Source organism: Macaca thibetana, chromosome 8 (assembly GCF_024542745.1).
Source record: "Macaca thibetana thibetana isolate TM-01 chromosome 8, ASM2454274v1, whole genome shotgun sequence".
Taxonomy (NCBI): Eukaryota; Metazoa; Chordata; class Mammalia; order Primates; family Cercopithecidae; genus Macaca; species Macaca thibetana.
In genome coordinates, this window is record NC_065585.1 from 129,871,858 (window position 1) to 129,897,023 (window position 25,166).

Below are 25,166 nucleotides of genomic sequence, written 5' to 3' on the forward strand. Positions count from 1 at the left end.
GCAAGCTGCCACTATGGATAAAGCTCTCCCAAATGAGATGGAGCATATGAATTACGCTGAAGGTGTCAGCCATCCAGGTGCTCTCTCAATGAGTCTATTTATACAGTGACCATCACAGCAGGGATGAGGGCTATGCATGAATTGTACAAGAGGTACTTTCTCATCCAGGCTGATTTGGTTACTGCTTATAATGCTCAACCAGACAAAAGTAAAAACCTCCCAATTTGGTTTTATTCCCTGGAAGGTACTAACTGGACATCTGACAATAGGTTGATTAGTGTAGATACTTTATATCTTGGGGGTGTTTATTAGATAGATTTTGTTACAGTAAAAGTTAATACCAAAATACCAGTGGCTTAAAACAATGACAATAGTATCAAGAGCCATTTCTTGTTTACATTATATGGACTGACTGTGGGTCTGTTCCATTTGGCTTCCCCTCTGTTACTCTACTCTGAGGCCCAAGGTAAAGGGTTCCAGATTAAAAGAACCTCTAATTTGAGACGTCCTGCTCTTGTGACAGAGGACAAAATCAGAAGAGGCTGAACAAAGTCACACAATGCAATAAAGCCTCCATTGTGTATAAAAATGATCTGAAACTGATTTTTTTTTTTCAACCAAAACATTTCACGTGAATCTAAGCTCAGAAGTAAGGGTGGTCGGCTGGGCGCGGTGGCTCACGCCTGTAATCCCAGCACTTTGGGAGGCTGAGGCGGGTGGATCCCCAGGTCAGGAGATCGAGACCATCCTGGCTAACACTAACATGGTGAAGCCCCGTCTCTACTAAAAATACAAAAAATTAGTCAGGCGTGGTGGTGGGCGCCTGTAGTCCCAGCTACTTGGGAGGCTGAGGCGGGAGAATGGCATGAACCCGGGAGGCAGAGCTTGCAATGAGCCGAGATCGCGCCACTGCATTCCAGCCTGGGAAACAGAGCAAGACTCTGTCTCAAAAAAAAAAAAAAAAGAGAAGTAAGGGTGGTCAAGTATCCTCCAAATACCATTTACCAGGAGGCTGAGGAAATTATATAAACAAAGGGCATTGAGGCGTAATCCTCTTACAGGGAAAGGAACTAACATTGATAACAATAATGCAATCTTTCACAAAATGAGAAGAAATCCCCTTCTCCACACCACATGAGAATAGACATATATTCCAGATACATATTTACTATCTCTATCTACAGTTCTTCTGCTAGGACTAAGCATATGAAATTACAGAATGCCTCATTAATTGCCATATTATTCCATATGAAGTACTCCTTGATCAAGAGACATATGCTATAGCAATACAAGGATAGCAATGGGTTCTAGTACAGAAAATTTTCAGTCTTACCACGTCTTCCATTACCACAATATTTTCGATAGAATAGTTAATATCTATAGAATTAGTGTCAATCAAAAAATGTATTATATGCTTTAAATTAGTACTGGGTATATGGTGCAATCTCTTCCACAGATGGGATGCATGTGTTTAAGAGCCAAAGAGTAGAATTAGGAGTGATTTTCCTCACTGTTAACATACATAACATGTTGGAAGGATTTGTTCTCCCCATCCCCATTAGCATGGGCTTTCCGGGTATTTAGATTTTGGTGCTCAAAAGGAGGAGTCCTTCCGGGAGAGAACACCATCGTGATTCCATTAAATTGAAAGCTGAGACTGCATTCTGACCAGCTTGTACTCACTCCCTTTTTTTTTCTCTTGGTCCCATAGACAGAAAAGGGGTCATTGAATTTCCTGAAATGACTAACTCTGATTTCTAAGAGAATAATTTTTGGTCCCACAGGCAGCAAATGGGTCACTGAATTTCCTGAAATTCTGATTTCTAAGAGAAAAATGTCCTGCTGCAAAGCAATGGGGAAAAGAACAATGTTAGGAGCCCAGGTGATTCATGATTCACAGAGGCTCCCCTTAGTACTGCCTTGAATAATTCAGGTCTGTTAGGAAATGCAACAGGGTAACCAAAGACTCCAGTAAAAATCTGAGTTATTCTACCAGATAAATAATGCCATTCAAATGGGGTGCAACTAAAACTTGAGACCACAAGTTGCAGTCAAAGAAGGCACCCGTGATTACCAACAAAGACCTCACGGCTAACTAATGAAGTGAAAATTACGGCATCTATGTTCATGTTAATTTTTTATTTTACTTCATTTTTATGCCTGCCACATGGCATAAAGAGATAGCTAGAATTTTAGCTTCCGATAATAACTAGTATTTCACATTCCATGTAGCTTCTAGAACCTTGTGTATCTTTGTATTAGGAACACACCTTTTTTACCTGAAGAAATAATCAGAGGCCGAGGTGGGCAGATCATGAAGTCTGGAGATCAAGACCATCCTTGCTAATATAGTGAAACCCCGTCTCTACTAAAAATAATAATTAAAAAAAAATTAGCCGGGCATGACGACGGTCGCCTGTAATCTCAACTACTCAGGAAGCTGAGGCAGGAGAATGGCATGAATCTGGGAGGTGGAGCTTGCAGTGAGCCAAGATCATGCCACTGCACTCCAGCCTGAGCAACAGAGTGAGACTCCATCTCAAAACAAAACAAAACAAAAAAAAAAGAGTAGATGCCAAGAAAAAGAAATGATAAATTATGCTATATATTTTTCATGTGCCCCTTTCAATACACTCTCTATTCCTTTCAACTCTACTCTATAGCAAGACGGAATTGTATGAGTTGCACCAATTGACATGTAAATAGAGTCATGAGAGCAAGCACAACTTGTCATGATGTTTTTATTGCATGGTAACACTCACCAATGAGCAGCTACCACAAAAGACGTATTAGGTAATTCAGTAAGCAAAATCATGTGGCCGATTGATATCAGACGACCTCTGTCCTCAATCATGGTCAATGTCGGCTGACTGCTGCTCAATGAAGTGTCCATGGTGTAGTGTAAGCTAGACATGGGCCCAATAATATGCATGTCAACTAGGCATGGGCCCCAAAATATAGGTTTAGTCAGCAAGGTTACAGCAGCTACTGCAACTGCAAATATCCAAACTTTTATCAACTAGAACCAAAGTTGGGACCTCAATCAGATACCACCCCTGGAAACCAGTTGGAGTAGTGGGTATTGTAGTTTGTCTTACTTGCTTTCCTCTTGTTAGCTTCTCCAGAAAAAGAGACCAAGCAGATCCCAGAGGAATTGTTCCCAGAGGAGGCAAACTTGCTATATGAATGGCCCAAGTGTCTGGAAAGCAGGGAAACCATGGTACATCATTCAGATGTCACGAGTAGGAGTGAAGTAATCATTTCATCAGCTATTGAGAGTATTAGGGGCTGATGGCTAATGAGCTAATTTCCTCTTCAGAAATGGGTTCACCCAAAAAGAGCTAACTCATTATTTATGACTGGTGGATATGAGGTGACAAAGGCTGAATCCCTTGTCTCAATTCAGAAGGACCATCCCACTTCCAGATCTGCCCAGCAGAGTGATGATGAAGTCTGCAACTTTGCTATATGAAAAGCATACCTATAGACTCTAGTATGACTCAAGAAAAAACAAAGTCATTTTGCGACAACTTAGAGCAAAAGGAAGGTGAAGGATCTAAAGCTGAATAGTTTAATGCCAGCAAAGGATGGTTTAATAATTTAAGAAAACAGTTTGGCTTAAAAAATATTAAGGTAACAGGAGAAGCCATCTCTGCTGACCAAGAGGCAGCAGAGTTCCCAGATGCCATTAATAAAATCATTGAGGAGAAGGTATAGCTACCTGAACAAATTTGTAATGAAGAACAAAGTGCCATATTTTGGGGGGAAAAAAAAAAAGCCACAGAGGACATTTATTAATGAGAAAAAGAAGCAAGCACCAGGAGTTAAGGGCAGGAAGTGACAGGCTTACTCTACCATTTATTTATTTATTTATCAATTATTTTGCAAATGCAATCAGGTTTATGATCAGAACTGCCCTTATCTATAAAGCTGCTAAACCCTGAGCCTTGAAGAGAAAAACTAAACACCAGCTGCCAGTCTTTTGGTTGTACAAGAAGAAGATCTGGGCAGTAAGAACACTTTTTCTGGATTGGTCTCATTGATGTTATTTTTATTTTTATTTTTTTTTGCCCCTCAAGTTAGGAAGTACCTTGCCAGTAAGGAACTGCCTTTTTAAGTTATTTCAGTGTTGACCAATGACCCTGGCCACCTAGAACCTCAAGAGTTCAATAGCAAAGGTGACAAAGTAGTCTACTTTTGCACAAATATGACATCTCTATTTCAGCCTGTAGGTCAGCATATTGTAAGCACCTCTGTCTCAATACACACAGGATCCTATGGATATGACTGTCAATGATGTGGAAGAGAACCCTGATAGAATGTCAAGAAACTCTGGAAACATCACACTATTGAAGATTCCATTGTTGTTACAGAAAATGACCTGAAAGCCATCAAGCCTGAAACAATACATTCATCGTGCAGAAAACTATCCAAACGTTGTGCATAACTTTATTGGATTTATGACAGATCCAGTCAAGGAAATCATTAAACAGATTGTGGCTATGGCAAAATAGGTAGGGAGTGAAGAGTTTCAAGATACGGATCTGGGAGGAATTCAAGAGTTAACAGACCACACACAAGAAGAGTTAATGGAAGACAAATTGATGGAGATGAGTGCTTCTGAACCAGTGCCAGACAATGAGGAAGAAGATATAGAAGCAGTGTCAGAAAGACCAACCCCTCGTCCTCCTCAGACTACTCAATATGAAGATGATGAGAATAAAGCCTTGATGATAATCCACTTTCTTTAATAAATATATTTTCTATTTCTTATATTTTCTTAATATTTTATTTTATCTAATTTTATTAAAATAATACAGTTTATAATATATGTTTTTATTGAGGGTTTCAGTCAACAGTAGGCTATAGTAGTTAAATTTTGGGAAATTAAAAGTTATAAACAGATTTTCAACCATGTTTGGGAACTGGTTTTTCTAACCTCCACACTGTTTAAGAGTTAACTGTATGTACAAAATACATACAGAAACAGAGAAACAGAGAGTGGGAGAGATAAAATAGGCCCCAATATTTAAAATATTATAGGAAAATAGTATTTCATCAGTTTATTTGCTAACATTTTCTCTATAATCTAGATGAATATAAATTTCCATAGAATGTGCCAAGAAGACAAGTTGTTTTTCTAGTACTGTTCCAAAGAAAAGGTAAAGATTTTGTTGTACATAGTTATAAAATGTCTTAAAATAGCTCAAAACATCCGTAGCTCTAACTCAATCTTCTTGTTATGATTAGGCTTTAGCCCGATTTTTCCAACATCTTACCTGTTTATTCACTTCAAGGACAATGGTTCTAGTATCACCCAGCGGTAGAATATATTATGGATATGTCAATACCCAGTGACATGCAAGAACACAGTATTCATAATACATTTCATATATTTCTTTAGCAGCGGAGGCCTGGTAATTTAAAATAGAATTGGCAGCTAACACAGGAGTGTGAAATCCATGTTGGCATCAATGGAGGGTTTTTCATATTGCTTCTTAGTCACACTCTCAGTTTTTCCTTTCACTGCCCTGGTGCAAAATATTCTTTTCTTTTTTTCCATTAACAGGTGTCACTAAGAGTCGATTTTCATGCTATGCTCTTTGTTGAATTTTTAAAAGATATTTAACCTTAACGGAAGTTTTGAAGAAAGGCTTCTCTGTGGGAACTAAATGTTATTTTGCATCAGTCACATTAGGATTCTTACGGTTATTTTCCATTTTATGCAATCTGTAGAGGTCTTCAGCATCAAAAAATAGAATGGCCGTGTATTGTAACAATGTTGGCTGTTTAAATGCCGTTTTCCCTACATTTACATTCTTCAGCGGCACTGAAAGTGAATTAGTACAAATTGTCATAAACACAGTGTGCCGTGTTCAAACAAGAGTTTAATCAGACTGACTAGGTCAACTCTGCTATTCTTCATGCATTTATTCTGTTGTATGAGAAATTTTGACCTTGGGAAATAGGGGAAATTCATTGGAATAACCTATGTATCAAATGTAATGAGTACAAGTACCAGTACATATATTAGTTAATTCAAAAGAATCCATACAGTTCTGTCAGACAATTATGGGGAGAAAGAAGTCACTCAGAAGGGGAAAACAAGCCGAATCATCGGTGGATTTCTTTTTAAAACCTCGAAAATAAGAGAAATAATAACACTAAAATGCTAGCCAAATAGAATTAGGTCTCCTAAAGTCTGCACTAACACATACAAATGAATTAAATAATACTCAGATCAAGGCAGACAGACATAATCCAAGAAGCTCTACACTCCAGAAAATGGATAATTCCCCCAGGTGACGTATAAAATGGTTAACCTAAGCCTGTGTGCTTGAGAGAGTTTGGGGGTTCTCTAGTCCTGGTCATTCTCCTACTTACTTGGTTAATTCCATCATAGAATAAGACTCAGGGAGGCACAAATCCGTGTTGTTTTACCTGATAGGTTCTCCACAGCAAAAAGCCACAGAAAAACCAAGGATGGAGTAACCGTAAACACTCCCTCTCCGAAGAACCCATGTAAGGTGCTCAGAGTCAATCATTTTGTGCAGACGGCTACTTAAATGTGTTTGGGAGGCCGAGACGGGCGGATCACGAGGTCGGGAGATCGAGACCATCCTGGCTAACACGGTGAAACCCCGTCTCTACTAAAAAATACAAAAAACTAGCCGGGCGAGGTGGCGGGCGCCTGTAGTCCCAGCTACTCAGGAGGCTGAGGCAGGAGAATGGCGTAAACCCGGGAGGCAGAGCTTGCAGTGAGCTGAGATCCCGCCACTGCACTCCAGCCTGGGCGGCAGAGCGAGACTCCGTCTCAAAAAAAAAAAAAAAAAAAAAAAAAAAATGTGTTTGTGCCCCAACTAACACCTAGAAAAATGGAGAGTAAAGCAGGGAGGCTTGCATATTTAATTCATTCATTCAATAAATATCTATTATGTGATCATCATAATATTTGCACTTCTAATTACTCATTATACCGGACACTTAAGTTTCATTGTTTTATGTACATCAGCTATATTTCATTATAAAATGAGAGAAAAACACACAGTGGAAGCAGAAAACAATATAATGGTAACAACAGAAAACTGAAGAGGCAAATTCAAAGAGAAACATGAAACAAAAATCCACAGGATTAATTAAAAGAGGCAGAACGTCCAATATATGGTGGAAAACATGTTTAAAGAGGATAGACATAAGAATTCAAAAACACATCAGAGGACAACAGATGTAGGAAAATAAAATACGGCTTGAGTTGACAAAAGACTGGAGTTTTCAGACCTAATTACTCAATTTACTGGGCAAATTACTGCTCTAGTTTTATCTCCCAAAATTCAACTTGATTGAAAAGAATATAATTCTGCAAGAATACTTTCAGTGAAATAAAAAAAAAAAAACTCATATCTAGAGATAAAATAATCAGCCATTGTGGCATTCTTTTTCTCTTATACTACATGGAAACCAGAAGATTATATACCAAGTTTTGAGAGGAAAAATATTAGAACTCAAAAGGAACACACACAATAGTTAATAATATAAGCATCCTGAAGAAGTTCATGTAAAATTTACACTCTGATAAAATTCATTACCCAATGTGGGTCCAGTCATTTCTTAGCAACTTCAATGCTACATTCACATACCAAATTCTCATTAGTATTATCTGGATTATTGTAATAGCTTTTTAACTGGTCTCTCTGCTTATATCCTAAAATTCCTATGATCTATTCTCAAAAAGTGTTCAGAGTGGTCTTGCTAAAATTTCAGCTAAAAAAATAATGTATTACTCCTCTGTTCCAAGTACTTCAGTAGTACTATATCTTACTCATTGTAAAATCCAAGTTTCTCAGGCTGACCTACAAGATCCTAAAGGATCTGGTCTACATTTGTTCTCTTGTCTCGTCTACAATCCAGCTTCTCTCCCACTGCTTGCTCTAAGTACCCTGACCTTCTGGAGCATGCCACACTGAAGACTACCTCCAAGCTGTTCCCTTTCCTGTTTTCTCTGTTTGAAATATTCTTTCCCCGATTTTCCAAATGGCTCAGTCCTTTAATATCTCAGATTTCAAGACCAGCCCGCCCACATGACGAAACCCCATCTCTACTAAAAATACAAAGAAATTAGCTAGGTGTGGTGGTGGGTGCCTGTTATCCCAGCTATTCAGGAGGTTGAGGCAGGAGAATGGCTTGAACCTGGGAGGCGGAGTTTGCGTTGGGCCAAGATCGTGCCACTGCCCTCCAGCCTGGGGGAAAAGAGCAAAATTCCGTCTCCAAAAAAAAAAAAAAATAATAATAATAATGTATGAAACTGGTTGTAGATTATTTTCAGGATCAAAGAAAATATATTTTCTCAAAATAGCCCAACTAGCTGATACCAATTTTTCTATGTGCAAAACGAGTAGCATTTCCTAAAAAATTCCTAATGAACTTGTATTTGCTTAGAAATCATAAAATCAGTGTTTAGTTTACTAGAGAAGTAACAGATTATAGTATAAAGTAAAATATACATATCATATAAAACTATTAGGTGGGCATAAATATATGTCCATAAATAAATCGATGTATTCTTTTAACAGACATTTATTGAGGGTATACTGTATGCAAAGTCTGTGTGTTTATAATCCAAGAGTGAACTAAAGAGATGTAAGTTGTGCAGGAAACATCTTGGTGTCTAAAGGGAAATGAAAATACTATACAATTACAAATAATTCAATTAAGTGTTACAAACCGGAAGAAAACAATTGCCATGGAATGTCTGTAGACATTTGTTATCATTATAAAAATAATATAAATATCTAGTATAAGCGGCCGGGTGCAATGGCTCACACCTGTAATCCCAGCACTTTGGGAGGCCGAGGTGGGCAGATCACAAGGTCAAGAGATCGAGACCATTCTGGCCAACATGGTGAAACCTCATCTCTACCAAAAGTACAAAAATTACCTGGACATGGTGGTGCGCACCTGTAGTCCCAGCTACTTGGGATGCTGAGGCAAGAGAAGGGTATGAACCCGTGAGGCGGAGCTTGCAAGGCTTTCTTATATAAGACAAAACTACTACTGATGAAGGAAAGAAATAATAAATTGGACTATACTAAAACAAAAAACTTTAAAAAAATACTATCAGGAATTAGAAAAGGCAATCCTCAAAACGGGGTAATCACACCTAACAAGTAACTTCATTCCTAAATATATAATTTAAAAATAATAAAACAATTTAAAATTATTAATAAAAAACGTAAACACTTCTCAAAAGAAAATATCCAATTGTCCACAGGATGATAGTAAAATATGCTTAACTACCTTCGTTGTCAAAAAAATACCAATTTAATGAAACTGAGAAACACGATGCAAAAATTCTAACAAAATATTACCAAATCAAATCCAGGAATTATATAAATGAAATCATGTATCATGGCCAAGTGAGGTTTATCTTGGGAAGGCAAGGTTAATTCAACATTTAAAAAAATCAGTGTTATTCACTATATTAAAAGAATAAAGGGCAAAATTACAAAACCAACCCAGTTACTACTGAAACACCTGATAAAAATCCAAATTCATCTGTGAAAAAACAAAACAAAACAAAACAAAAACTCTCTCGGCAGATTAGTAACAGAAAGGAAAATCTCAACCTGATAAAAGGGCTCTACCTGAAATCTACAGCTAAGATAATTTTTAAAGATGGAATATTGTCTTCATGCTAAATCAAGAAATAGCAAGAACATCTGGTTTCATCACTTCTAGCCAACGTTCATCTGGAAGTCCTAGCCAATAAAATAAGGTAAGATGAATAAGTAAAAGCCAATGAGAAGGAAAAGTAGTAAAACTGTCTTGATGTCCAGATGACAATGTTATGTACTTTGAAAATTCTATGAAATTGTCAAAAAATATGTAGAAGAAACAAAATTTTACAAGGCTGTAGGATGCAAAATAAATGTAGAAAAAGTAATTGTATTCCTAAATTAATTGACAGTAAACTGGAAAATAAAATTTTTAAATTACATTTGCAATAGTTTTTTTAAATTAATAAAGTACATAGGAAAAAAGCTAATAGGAATTATACAAGTCTTTATATTAAAAAATTTGAAACTATGGACACTTTCAGGAATGAAGTTAAGAAAAGTTCTTATAAATGGAGATAAATGCCAAGTTCCTTGACCAGAATATAAAATATTTTTAAGATATCAATTATTGCCAAATTGATCCACAATGCAATGCAATTTCAATCAAACATTCACCAGGATTTTTCATAAATAGAAATTTATTCTAAATTATGCATGTAAATCAAAAGATTCAGATTCAGTGACAAAACAATCTTGAAAAAGGATAAATCTGGAAGATGAATATTACCCTCCCATGCTTGTCAAAACAAACATACACATAATGTCGAACATATTTTTGTCAAAGGTGCCAAATAAATTCAATGAGAAAAAGCTTACTTTGTACAAAAAACAAACCTATAGAAAAAATGTAAATTCATATAAAAAAAATGAACCATGACCCCTTCTTCATGCCATATACACAAATTAATTCAAGGTAGATGACATATTAATAACATAAAGGCTAAACTTTAAAAAGAACATAAAAGAAAATCTGTCATTTTAGTGGTAGCAAATATCTTTTAGACAAAACACAAAAGGCACTAACCATAAAGAAAAGTTGGTGAATTAGATTTCATCAAAATTTAAATTATCTGTTCATCTAATTGCACCTGAAATAAATAAAAAGGCAAAACACAGAAATGAAAAGGTAAGCCACAGAGTAGTGAAGAATATTTGAGATTATAAATTACATATACACACATACACACATATTATACATATTTAATGTTCTTGCCTACAATGTTCATTATAGCTCGATTTGTCATAACCCCAGACTAGAAAAAAAACTCAACTGTGATGAAATATATATTTCGGTTTTTGTTCAGGGTTCCTGACTCACAGCTCCAATAACCCTTGTAATTTCCTAAGTGACTCGAATAATAAGAGCAGCTTTGTGAAAATATTTGGCTTTTTATTTCTGAAAGAGCTGCAGAACAGCTTCAGATCCATAAAGGTGAAAAACAACATTTTTGTGATTTATAACAAACCCCTTTCAATCATACCAGTGTTTATGTTCATGAGGTGATTTCTGTAAAAAGGAAAAGATTTATACAATCTAGAGAGAAACCAGAGGATTAATGAGGTGATTTTTTTAAAGTTTCTAAATAACTACAAGACTAGGATGCTGGTTACCAGGGATTACAACCATGTCATTAGAGGATTGGAACTCACAGCCCTACCCCCACCTACAAAGAGGGGAGAGGAGCTGTAGATTGAGTGATCGCCAGTGGCCTATGATTTAATCAATCATGCCTAAAGGATGAGAGCTCTATAAAAGCCCAAAAGGAATCAGTTGAGGGAGCTTACAGGTTGGTGAATAAGAATATATCCATGTGGTGATGCACTCCAACTCCCAGTGGACAGAAGCCCCTGCACTTGGGACTCTTCCAAACCTTGCCCTGTGCATCTCTTGATCTGGCTGTTTATTCGTGTTCTTTAAAATATCCTTTGTTGTAATTGGGTAAATGCAAATAAAGTGTTTTTTTCTGAGTTCTGTGACCTGCTTTAACAAATGAATTGAACCCAGAAAGTGGTGATGGGAATCCCAGTTTACAGCCACTTGGTCAGTTCTGGAGACCCAGACTTGTGACTGGAATATGAAGTGGGAGACAGTCTTGTGAGACTGAATCCTCAACCTGTGGCAGCTGATGCTATTTCCAGGTAGATAGTATTGAAATTCTATTAAATTAGAGGACACCCAGTTGGTGTCCCCGAAAAAAAATTGTTTGCTTGGTATATAAGGAACCACTCCCACACTCACGCATCTTGGGGCACAGAAATATTCTGTATTGAGTTTTGTGAGAGTATAGTAAAATAAACAGTTTGTTTTTTCCTATATCTTACTCCACTGTCCTTGCATTGCTGAATTGGCATATAAATACAAATTGTGCAGTAGTTACACAATGGGACACTACTCAGCAATAAAAAGAAACAAATTACTGACATATTGAACAACACGCATAAATTGACAAAACCTGTCAAAAGAAGCCAAATTCAAAAGAGATTGTCTTCATTCATGGTTGAAAAATAAACAAAATGAACTTGTGGGAATAGACTTGAGAGTAGAGGTTCCTTCTGTGGTAGAGAAGATAGAGTTGGAAAAGATAACACAGAAACTGTCTTGGATGATGGAAATCTTCCATATGTTATTGGGATCGCAGTTTCATGAGTGATTATATTTGTTGACACTCTAAACTGCATACTTAAAAACACATGCATTTTGTTACATATGAGTTATCAATTAAATTTTAAAAAAGGATGCAACGGAAAAAAGAGAATGCAAATACTCACATATGGGGTTGTATGCAACATGTGATAACACTGTTCCCAAGAAAATGGTTAAACTGAAAATGAACATCATCATATCCATTTCTGACAAGGAGGTGGAACAACCAGATTTCTCACACACTACTGGTGGTAACGTCAATTGATACAACCACTTTGAAAACCCCTCCAGAAGTTGAACATATGCATCTCCTACAACCAATCAACTGTATATCCAGAGGATTATTCTCAACAAAAATGTATACTGTGTTCACCAAAACTCATTTTCTTTACTAGAAGGTTTATAACTTTCTAGTATTTGTAAAAAAAAGTATTGGTAAAAACAAACAAACAAAAACTAGAAAATAACCAAATGCCACCATAGATAACTATGATATGATGACACAATAAAGCTTTATAGAACAATAAGAGTAAGCAATTTACAACTACATACGACTAAGTGGGTGAATTCCCCAAACACAAGTAGGGCCAATCTACACTCTAAAGGGCCAAGTATTGACCTGGGGTAGAGGTAGTTTAAGAGAGATTCTGAAGTTCTGAAACAGAAAAACTCGAGCAAGTTATAGATCACTCGCTCAAGTGCAGTCAGTGTATGGAAATGTATCATATAAAATACGTACTTACACTTCAATGTTAAAAAGAAGCATTTGGGAAGTTCGAAAATGAATGATGTAAAGAGTTATTCATTTGGGAAGTTCAATAATGAATGATGTAAAGAGATATTCACCATCCTAACCTAAAAGAGGCAAACAGCTCACTGATGACTTTAACTTGTTGACTGGTTCAAACATCTGCCAGAAAATGTTGTAGGCAAAATAATTTTAGAAAAGATATGCTGAAATTTGGATTAGGAGATCTAGATCACTGTCCTGGCTGCAACTCTGATTGAACTATAACTTTCATCTAATTATTTAACATTTATAGGCCTTAGCACTTTTCACCTATAAAATGACATAAATACACAGATCATCTATTTAGTTATGTTCACCTCTAAAATTCTTTGAATCTGTTACGTAAAACTAATATAATACTTTTAAAATTCTTGATATCCTAATAAAATAAAAATATAAAAATGTAATAGATATAATGTTTAACATTTTTATTTAATTATGAATAATATTTTCCAGGAGGAAAAATAGTTTGTTAACTCTTCATCCCTTTAGTTTTGGCAGTAGCTAACATTTTGATTAAATTGTAAATGAAGTCTACTGAAGAGCGAAGGAAATCTCAAGAGTTGCTTAACGCTGGTAGTGTTCATATGGGCCCACGTTCCTCTATATTCCAATGTGATTTCATTATATGAGCTTTAAAATATTTATGTAAGGCTTCCGTTTAGGGGAACAATTATCCTACCTTCATTTTTATGATTTCTAAATACCACATTAACTGCACTGGTATTGATTCAGATAATAAAATGGCAATCAGTACTCAATGAACTGAATAATTCTCTTACAAACGTGACAGCCTAGTGTCTATCTGCTTTTATAACCATGTTTTTATTTCAGCTCCCAGGATACCTTTCTTTCACAAACCATTAAGTTTCCCAGTGTATCGAAGCTTTGGATTATTTAGCTTATCATAATAAAAACAGTCTACGCAGTGTAAACTCCAGCAAAGGCAGAAACAATTTATATGTATTTCTCCTTATTAGGGTCATAAAATGCTGCCTATAGGACCTACAAATACAGGAATAGATACTTTCAGCAAAACATTCTCAGGCATAATGACTTTTATTTTTTTCCCATTCCCCAAGCAATAGGTTTATAGAGTATGATTCTTCTCATTGTCAAAAAACAAGAAAACAAAAGAAAAAAATAAAGTTCTCCATATTGAAAAACTGTGAACGCTAAGAAGCAATAAACTTCATGGAATAAGAACTTAAAATTTATAGCAGCCTCCATTTACATGAATTTTCACTTTTGAACACAACCTACCCATCTCTTTAAAGCAGAGGGTTGCAGTTTCTATCGTGAACCCCAAATCTGTGAGACAAGTCTCTGTCAATTTAGGAAGTTTATTTTGCCAAAGTTAAGGATGCATGGACGTAAGCCAGTCTCAGGAAGTCCTGACGACACGTGCCCAAGGTGGTCGAGGTACGGCTTGCTTTTATACGTTTTAGGGAGACATGAGACATCAACAAATATATGTAGGATGTGCATTGGTTCAGTCTGGAAAGGCAGGACATCTCAAAAGAGGGAAGAGCATTTCCACCTCCCAGGTAGACAGGAGACAAAAACAGCTGCATTCTTTCGAGTTTCTGATTAGCCTTTCCAAAGGAGGCAAGCAGATATACATTTATATCAGTGAACAGTGGGATGACTGTAAGTTCTGTCTGTACTTTGTCCATAGGAAATTCCTGTGAAGTATGTAGCTTTTTAAAATTTTACTATTATTATTATTATTAATCTTAGTAGCTATTTTTTTAAGGAATAGGATGGGAGGCAGGTTTGCCCTAAGCAGTTCCCAGCTTGACTTTTCCTTTTGGCTCAGTGGTTTTGCGGTCCCAAGATTTATTTTCTTTTCACACAACTAAACCACTTTTATGGCTGCTTGTTGGGCTAGAAAAGTCAACTCTTGTGATACTCATTCTGACCCTTCCCTGCCATTTTTAAGGCAGATTTTAAAAGCTTCCAGAGCTGCTTGGGGTAATAAACTTCAGAACCATAGACTCTTCTTTCTTTCAACACCTCCACTTTGAAAGTTTCATGCTCACAAAACCCAACATGCACAAAATTGAACTCATCACCCTCCCAAATCTGTTCACAAGAGATTCAATTTCCCTGGGATCATGTTTTCATGTGAGAGGACTGAGGGAGGGTAACAACTCTGCCTGGAAAGCAGAAATCTAGCATCCTTGGCTCAGCCTCTCTGGGGCTTCCCTTCTAGTTCTGCCTACCTGCAGAGCACATGCCCTCCAACCTGTTTTCCTACACGCATGGCTGAGAGAGGGGGTGTTTCAATAAAACTGTCTGACTCGATGGGTTTACCGGTTTCATTTAGGAGTTATATCACAACTTCATTGTGTCCATGTTATGCAATCATCACACTTCAATTCAGCTTTATCTGTAATATAACTAGTATTTTGAACTCCACTCACTCCTCTATTTTTGCTTGGAGAGAGGAAAGGAGGATTAGGCAGACTCTCACCAAACCTGAGTGTTTGTACATATACACAGTTTTATTTTATTAATAATTTATATAGCATTGTATTTACCATTTTAAAGTGTACAATTCAGTGGGTTTTTGTATATTCACAAAATTATTGTTCAAGTATTGCCATTACCAAATTCCAGAACATTTTTTTTTTACCCTCCTTACATCAAAATGCATATGCTCATAAAGTCATTACAAGTTATTCCCATTCTGCTTTCTTCCTTTCCCCTTGGCAACTTCAAATCTACTGTCTAGCTGTAAATTTGCTCATTTTGGGTATTTTACATAAATGGAATCACATAACATGCAGCCTTTTGGATCTGGCTTCTTTCACCCAGCATATCGTTTTCAAGGTTCATCCATATCATAGCACGAATCTGTACATCATGAATCTGTACTTTTATGGCTGAATAATATTTCATTGCATGTTTATACTCATTTTGTTTTTCTATTCAAAAGTTGATGGATATTTGGTTTCCACTATTTTTCTATTGTTAATTATGCTGCTATATTTGTGTATAACTTTTTGCACAGAAATATATTTTTAATCGTCTTGGATCTGTCTGTATCTAGGAGTAAAACTGCTAAGTCACTAAGACTCTATATTCAACATTTTCAGAAACCACAAATTATTTTTTATATTGACTGTGCAGCACCATGCATTTTTGAGGAAATGCTTAAAGGTTCTAATTTTTCCACATCCTCATCAGTATTTGTTACTGACTTTTTTATTTTAGCCAACCTAGTAGATATGAAATAGTACCTTCATCTCGATTTGGATTTGGATTTCTCCAATGACTAATGATGCTGAACTTTTTTTTCATGTGCTTATTGGCCATTTGTACATCTTTTTCAGAAACATATCTGTTAAAATCCTTTTTCTATTTTCTTAATTGGGTTGTCTTTTTATTGTTGAACTGTAATAACTTTATATATTTTCGACACTGCACATTTATCAGATACACAGCTTGCCATTATTTTCTCCTGCATATTGAATTTCCACTTTTGTGATAGTGTCATTTGAAGCACAAAAGTGTGCATTTTTATAAAGAGTAATTTATCTATTTTTTGTTGTTTTTGATTGCTTGTACTTGCAATGTCTTATCTCAGAAACCATTACTTAATCCACAGTTATAAGGATGTACACATGTTTTTTCTGAGTTTTACAGTTTAATCTCTTATATTTAGGTCTTTCATTCATTTTAAGTTTTGTCTATGGTGTACAGAAGAGGTCCTCTGTTTACATTTCACTCCTTTGCAGCCTGAGAGAGTGAAAGTGGTTGTTTTTCACTGGTACTCTGTGAATTCAACAATTACATTACAAATGCTGATGACATAAACTTTTTTGTCTTAATAAATTTAGTCTTGAACTCTGAGCTCCAGTTGTTTCTATGCAACTTCTTACTGACATCTATGATTAACAATAAGATGGCTTATATACTCTTCCACAAATGGTATGACCAAACTCTATAATGCTTTCAAACATCATGTACGTTGAACAACCTTCATAGAAAGCCCTGAAGTCCATCCCACTATCTTCTCACAGCTAAACAATACATATAGCCTCTGAACCATCTCCGCTTCTAATTTTACCTTCTAATACTTCTAATTAGAATTAGAATTAGAATTACCTTCTAATTCTCCAGAAAGAAGCCAGTAGGACAATTTGTAAACAACACAACAAATCAAGTCTCTCCCCTGCTTGAAATACTCCGATGACTTCCCTGGGGAGTGATTTTGCCTCTGAGGGGAAGCCTGGCAATGTTTGAAGATATTTTTTATTGTCACACTGGGGCAAGGCACGGTTGCTATTGACATCTAGTGGGAAGAGGCTAAGTAGGCTGCTAAACATCCCACAACACACAGGACAGCCCCAGAACAATTATCTGGCTCCAAATTTCAATAATGTCAAGTTTGAGAAACCCTGAATTTCACTAAAATAAAATCCAAACTCCTTACCATGGACCAGAGGGCTCTACAACACCCTTGTCTGCCTCTCAGATCTCACCTCCCATGTATAAACCCTCTTGCTATACTCCAGTCATACATCTGTTTGTTTGTTTAATATACAAAATGATTTTTTTAAATCTCAGTCTTTAAACCTTACTCTTTCCAGGTCAGGCACAGTGGCTCATGCCTGTAATCTTAGCACTTCAGGAGGCTGATGTGGGCAGATTGCTTGAGGCCAGGAGTTTGACACCAACCTGGGCAATGTGACAAAACCCTGCCTCTACTAAAGCTGTGAACATTAGCTGGGTGTGGTGGTGCACGCCTGTAATCCCAGCTTCTTGAGAGGCTGAAGAGTGATAATTGCTTGAACCCTGGAGGCAGAGGTTGCAGTGAGCCAAGATCGCGCCGCTGCACTTCAGCCTGGGTGACAGAGCAAGACTCTATCTCAATACATAAATAAATAAACGAATCTTGCTTTTTCCTTTGCCTGGAATGCTCTTCCCCCAATTTTTTCCTGCTTGGCTGCTTGCCAATGCTCAGGTCACTCTCAAACATTACCTCCTCAGTGATTCAAGCCCTGACAACCCCAAGAAAGACATTGGTATATGGAAAGACAGCATTTTAGAAAAGGTTATTATGAGGGAATCATAGGATGAAAAACTGCCCATGAAAGATACGAAAGAATTATAGACTACCTTTATAAATAGCAGATGTTGAACAGCTGAAATTTGTACTGAGGTTGTATGATATGCAATTACTGAGGTTTTATGACATTCTCTTTGAAGGTTGAGCAGCCTGGAATTGGAAGCGCTATATGTAAATATTAACTCACGATTGGGAAGGGTTGGGTGAACATGGCCGAATGTCAGTAAGAGAGGACTGAGGTTCCCATTGGGATTCAAACAGAATCAGAAGAAATACAAGGGAGGTGAAGGAGAGGCTAATGTTAACTTTCAGAAAGGGGTCCTGATCCAGACCCCAAGAGAGGGTTCTTGGATCTCAAGCAAGAAAAAATTCGAAGAGAATCCATAAAGTGAAAGCAAGTTTATTAAGAAAGTAAAGGAATAAAGAATAGCTACTCCATAGGCAGAGCAGCAGCAAGGGCTGCTCAACTAAAAATAGAGTTATTTCTTGATTATATGCTAAACAAGGGATAGCTTACTCATGAGTTTTCCAGGAAAGTGATAGGCAATTCCCAGAACTGAGGGTTCCTCCCCTCTTTACACCATACAGGGTAGCTTCTTGACATTGCCCTTGGCATCTATAAACTGTCATGGCACTGGTGGGAGTGTCTTTTAGCATGCTAATGCATTATAATTAGCATCTAAGGAGCAGTGAGGATGACCACTGGTCACTTTCATCATCATCTTGGTTTTGCTGGGATTTGGCCAGCTTCTTTACAGCAACCTGTTTTATCAGCAAGGTCTATGTGACCTGTATCTTGTAATGGCCTCGTATCTCATTCTGTAACTAAGAATGCCTTACCCTCCTGGGAGTGCAGACCAGAAGGTCTCATCCTTCTTTTGCCCAGCCCCTATTCAAGATGGAGTTGCTCTGGTTCAAACACCTCTGACACACATTGTAAGAAATGTGGAAAGCGAGGCATGGGGAGGCATGTTGAAAACAAAGGGTGCAATTTCCATGGGAAACCAATTTAGAGAAGCAAAGGGATAGAGGTTATGTGCAGACAGATATTTCAGAGATTTGGATCTTAAAGACAGCAATTCCTATTGATGATTAGATACAAACCATAGTCATTCCAGAGAGAACCAAAAAAAAAAAAAAAAAGAATTAAATGAAAATCCATGCAGCCAAGTAGATTTTTTAAAACTCAAAAGATTGTATGCAGGAATGACAGAGGTCATCACATAAATATTTAATTTCTCAAAGATGATGACAGGAGATAAGGGTGAGGAGACCGTGGATTTTGAACTGACATTAATCATGACGGTATTAAGAAGGTCCAAAAATTCTTAGGAGTGAACTCATAAAAATTAATAGTGGTTGCTGGGAACACTCACAGTGTGGTGAATGATGTTAAGGCTGGGGCCAGGTTCCACAAGACAGAGTGATCTATGAGACTAGAGGGAAGAGAAAGTGGTGGCGCCTATTCTGTGTGTTTGTCACTGTTGTGAAAAGGAGTATCTTAGCAATTGAAAGACTGCAAAAAGGATAATAAAAGGGTGTGAAATTCCGGGTTATAAGTAGAGAGCAGATAATCAGGCAATGTTATGTAAAAGGAAGTATAGTGGGAGTAAAAAAGAATATTGACTGTCTTTTCAAACACCTGTGCAATGGTGGTGATAAAAGAAGAGGACCCTGTATGATAGAACTGATGGGGAACTGACCAAATTGGGGATGAGTACTGAGAGACAGACTTAGGTTCAGTTAAGTAGTAGAGGTGAAGATTTTCAAGGAAATGGTTTATATAAGACAGACCCTTTGGGAAAGTTGTAACTCAGGGCCGCATCTTAGTGTGAAGAATAAGAGCACTTCCCTGCCTCAGTACAATGCGGCTGCATGATGGAGAGCCTGGATAAGATTATTTTCGTCCACAATCTCCTCAATGTTGAAATAGAGGATAGTGTTTTAATTGCAAGAAAACCTCTCCTCCAGATATTCTTACCCTCTAAGTGAAGGTTGGATTTCCCACATAAGTTATCACTGAGCCCCATTACTTTTCCTAAGCTGTTTTTAAGTTGTTTTATGTTTAATTCCATTACAATAAATACCATCAAAGGAAAGATGTAGGATTTGATTATCAGTTAAAATGACAGTTGAACTCGAAATCAGTGGGTAGAAAAGCTCAAGAGCCGCTTACGATTTTAAAACTGAACAGACAAAGCCAGATGAGTAAACAAATGTTGCTTTTAAATATTGCATTAATCTTGCTATCTAAGGTAAGGGAAACAATACTATGGATGGTCCTTCCAATACTGAGATTACAATGGTTAATATGACATGTCTTCCTAAAACACATAACACACTTTAAAGTGAATCTGGAGTGGATGCACTTACAGTATCTTATGTCAATTTTTAAAAAAAGGTCATAAAAGACTTCTGCATTTTTATTCACAGATATGTGGCTAGTTTCATATTAAATGAGAGATTAATATTGTATTACTACCTAGAGAACAATAATACCAACATCTCTGGCGAAATTTACTTGTGATATGTGTAACACTATCTTTCTAGACAGAAAGATCTCATATAAAGAAGTCACTATGGATAGTACAGGCTTTCCTTTGATAATATCAGCTGTTTGCAAAGCTTTTTCTAAAGCTGGATCAGATTCACGTATTTTTCTATCACACAGACGATGGCTTCTGAGCCCTTGGGACCCCTCTCAGTAAGTATTTTCTCCATCTTCATATTTTGTGGATTCTTAAGAAAAACCCATGCTTATTTAACCATGGAAGAAGTGTATTTGGCCATAATAGAAGTTACATTTTAAATTCCCAAAAGGTAAGAGAGGCAGGTCTATCATCATTAGCAGCCTGTTCTCTCCTCTGCATATCACCCAAATACATAGCATTATCAAGATACATAGTTGTAATTTTCTAAGAAATAAAGCTTTAATGTAACATGTAAAGATAAAACACGCTTCAAAACAACGCTATCATAGAACAGAATGAAATCTGATTTACGTAAATCAATTTTCCATGGCATTGCTAATCATTATTTAGTGTTTATCCAGGATGCACACTATGCTAAGAGCTATGTACCTCAACAAAATATTACTCAGGCACATTTTTTCTGGTAATTTATACATAATCCGAAGGCGGCAATTTTTAACATTCAAAGTATATTAGATTTAAAGCACATATAATAAAATGCCTCTTATAATAATAAAGGTATATCTGACATTTTATAAGACTTCATAAAAATCAAAAATGTAAAAACTTTATTTTTTCTCATCTTAAAATATTTATATATAAATTACATATAATTATATACAAATTATATAATTCATATACATAAAATTTATATATAATTTATATATAAAATATATAAAAAAATATATAATTTATATATAAAATATATAAAAAATATATATAATTTATATATGAAATATATATAATATATAATTGATATATAATTGATATATGAAATATAAAAATATATAATTATATATAATTGATATATGAAATATATAATATATAATTGATATATAATTGATATATGAAATATATAAAAATATGTAATTTATATATAAAATATATAAAAATTATATAAAAATTATATATAATTGATATATAATAAATTATATATAAATTGATCTATATTTTATATCTATGTATAATATATTTTATATAAATATATAATATATGTATGTTCAAATCATATATATTTATTTAAATATATGCTATATACTTTATATAAATATATTATATATGATATATATTTTATTTAAATATATGATATATATTTTATTTAAATATATATATATGATATATATTTTATAAATATACAATATATGTTTTATAAATATATATCATATTATAACTATGATATAATATAAACATATATAACTATGATATGTATTATATAAATGTATAACTATGATATATACTTTATATAAATGTATATTATAACTATGACATATATTTTTATAAAATGTAATTATGTATGATATATATTTTATAAAAATGTATATGATATATTTCATAAATATATATTATAAATATATTTCATAAATATATATTATAAATATGATATATTTATGATATTTAAACATATCATATATAATTTATATAAATGTATATTATAAATATGATATATAATTTAAATATATATTATAAATATGATATATAATTTATATATTATACATATGATATATGATTTATATGAATATATTATAAATATGATATATATAATTTAAATAAATATATATTATAAATATAATTTATATGCAAATATATGTATTCCATTTCTTAGCTATGTAGCTAAAGATAAGCATCAGGTAATTTTTAAAAAGATAATTATGAGGTTCCTGAATTGTGCTTTAGATTAAAGGTGAATTCCCAAATTTAATTTAGTACAATTTTATATCTTATGATCATTATTACTCATAAACAATTAGTTCAGCCATTAATAATGAAGTAGAAATAATGGTCACCAATATTTCAGTGACTTACAATACTATACATGTGATTGCTACATATGCTATCTGCTTATTGCTAGCTGTCTTGGAGCCACTGTCACTGTCACTGTCATTCTGGGGTCCAGGTTGAAGGAGCAGTCCCCATCTGGGACAATGTAGAGCTCATTAAAGAAACAAAAGAGTCAGTAAGAAACTGCTAGCAAAATCAAGGTATCAGTGTGGCGGTAAAGTAAAATTACCTCAGGGGAAAGAGGATCCCATAGGGAAGAAAATTAATTTGAGCTGTAAATCAAGCTACCCCAATACATTAATATAATTTTTACTTGGCACTCTAGTCTGTTGGAAGAGGCAGGGAATTTGGACAGAGAAATTAAAATGGACAAAGGTTAACCTGTTCTTTTTTCTTAACTTACTATGGTAAATCTCCCAGAATTTCAAGTTGTCTTATTATTTACTGCTCTGTTTTCATTGAAACCCTTCATCTCTTGTGTTTATGCCCATTCCTGATAACCTAGGTCTGTTTTCTCCTTCTGTCTTCAGGGTCAGGGTTTAACTTCCCTACTCTAACCTTCCTAAATCCGCTCAGAACTTCTCAGGAAGGCTAGAGACTGCAATATAGGACGTGTTTATATACCGTACATATAACATTTTCCTTCAAAATCTATTTCAGGAACAGTTTTCTGAAACACATTTCACTAGTTCACTATTAAGAAGTAGAGCTCTGAATATCTCTAATGTTTTCTGATCATAATTTTATAGACAAGCTCTGAATCTGAATTGTTAATCTCAAGATATATGTGCCCAAGAAAAAGCTGTATACCTAATTATTTGGAAGCATTCTTTTAATAAAAAGTGAGCAATGATTAATATAACTGGAAAAAAATTGTCAGATATACAGCACTGGCAGATATTTTACAACAGGGGAAATTAGAAATATAAAAAGCTAAAACAGAATAAGACTAAGTGTTTTCATGTTGTTGCTGTTGTTGTTGTTGTAATTTAATTGCTATGTTCAGACCCGATTTTTTTAAAAGAGAATACATAAGTTTAAGAAATGGACTTTGTCCATTAAATACATAGTCTGCCTTTTCATCAGTGCAAGAGATTGTATCTCTAGTAACCCCTGATGAGCAGAAATAGCTTGTTGCAGAGCGGGTATCACCATTACTCCTCTCTAGCTATCTTATCCTCAGAAATCAGAAGTTCTGTTTTATTCTGATTCTGTCTTTTGAGATCTTGATCTCAACCTCAAACAACTATTATCTGTCAAAATCATTTGTAGCAGTTTAGAGGGAGGAGTGCATTTTGTACCTCAAATGAGGAAACTGGGATGGGATGTAAAACTCTGAGGAATGCATTGTTATGGATGTCAGTTGGCTGTCAGTATAAATTTTCTCAAAGCTCTCTACAAATATTAGGCATTCTTCCCAGTAGGGAAATAAATTGATGGCCCCTTGAGGTCAATGACATACTGTTATATGTGTGTAGTTTTTTTACTATTTTTTATTTTTTCTGTTTGGATAACCATAAACTTATTAGGTTAAAAGAATATTTGACCTCATCACAATCCAGATTATAGTATGACATCTCTCCCATTAGCTGAATGCTACATCCATGTCCAATTCTTTCTCTTAAACTTTGATCTCCATTCAACAACTTCATTAAAAATATCTTCAGGGATCTGCTACGCACCAGGCACATTTATGTGCCCTGAGGATACAAAATCAACAAAGTCAATAACGTCCCTGATCTTCATCCTCTAGGATTAGTGGTGAAGTGTGGGAATAGGGTCCAGAATGGTGAGAAGCGTAGTTCAACCATAATTTCATTCAAATTTCAGAAAATTCATTCTGGTTTAGCAGAGAAGGGAGAAGAGCATGCAGAGATATTTCACTGAAGAGACTAAGACTGAAGGAATTTTCGCAGATTTACTTCTATTACAGAACCATTTTAATCCCCCCCATTATTTTGAGTCCAATAACATTCTTCTAGGATTTTCACTGCAAATTCTACCAAGGCTAATTTACTCATTAGTCCCATAAAATGCCTTGCCTCATTTCCTCAAACCCACTGTCCACCCTATGGCTCGTCTCCACAGTTTCTTCTTTCTCCAGAAATCACTCCATATCCCCAATTCTCTTATAAACCTTCCCAGAGCACTTTTACCCATATTTGTCTCTTTCCAATCATTACAATGTAATAAAATACCACCTCTTATTTTTTAATATAACTACCAGAGGTGTCTTATTTACCAACATGTTTTCGATCCCTCTTCATTCTTGCATACAAGAATGGTTCACATCATATCTTGTTGTATTTCCATATCATAATGCCTCTAGAGATCAAATAACGACTCAGTGAATATGTAAATATCACTGTGCAGGTCAACTCTACATAGTGAAAAACGCATCCTGAGCAAAGCCATCAACAGAATGTCTCCCTGAAACCTTGAGACGTTAAGACATTCAATTGTGTATGGCACCTGCCAACCACTGTGTGATGTGGTCTGACTTGTGACTACATGACTGGAACATGTGAATATTTAAAAAATCAATAAAGTGAAAGTATATTAATTGATGAGC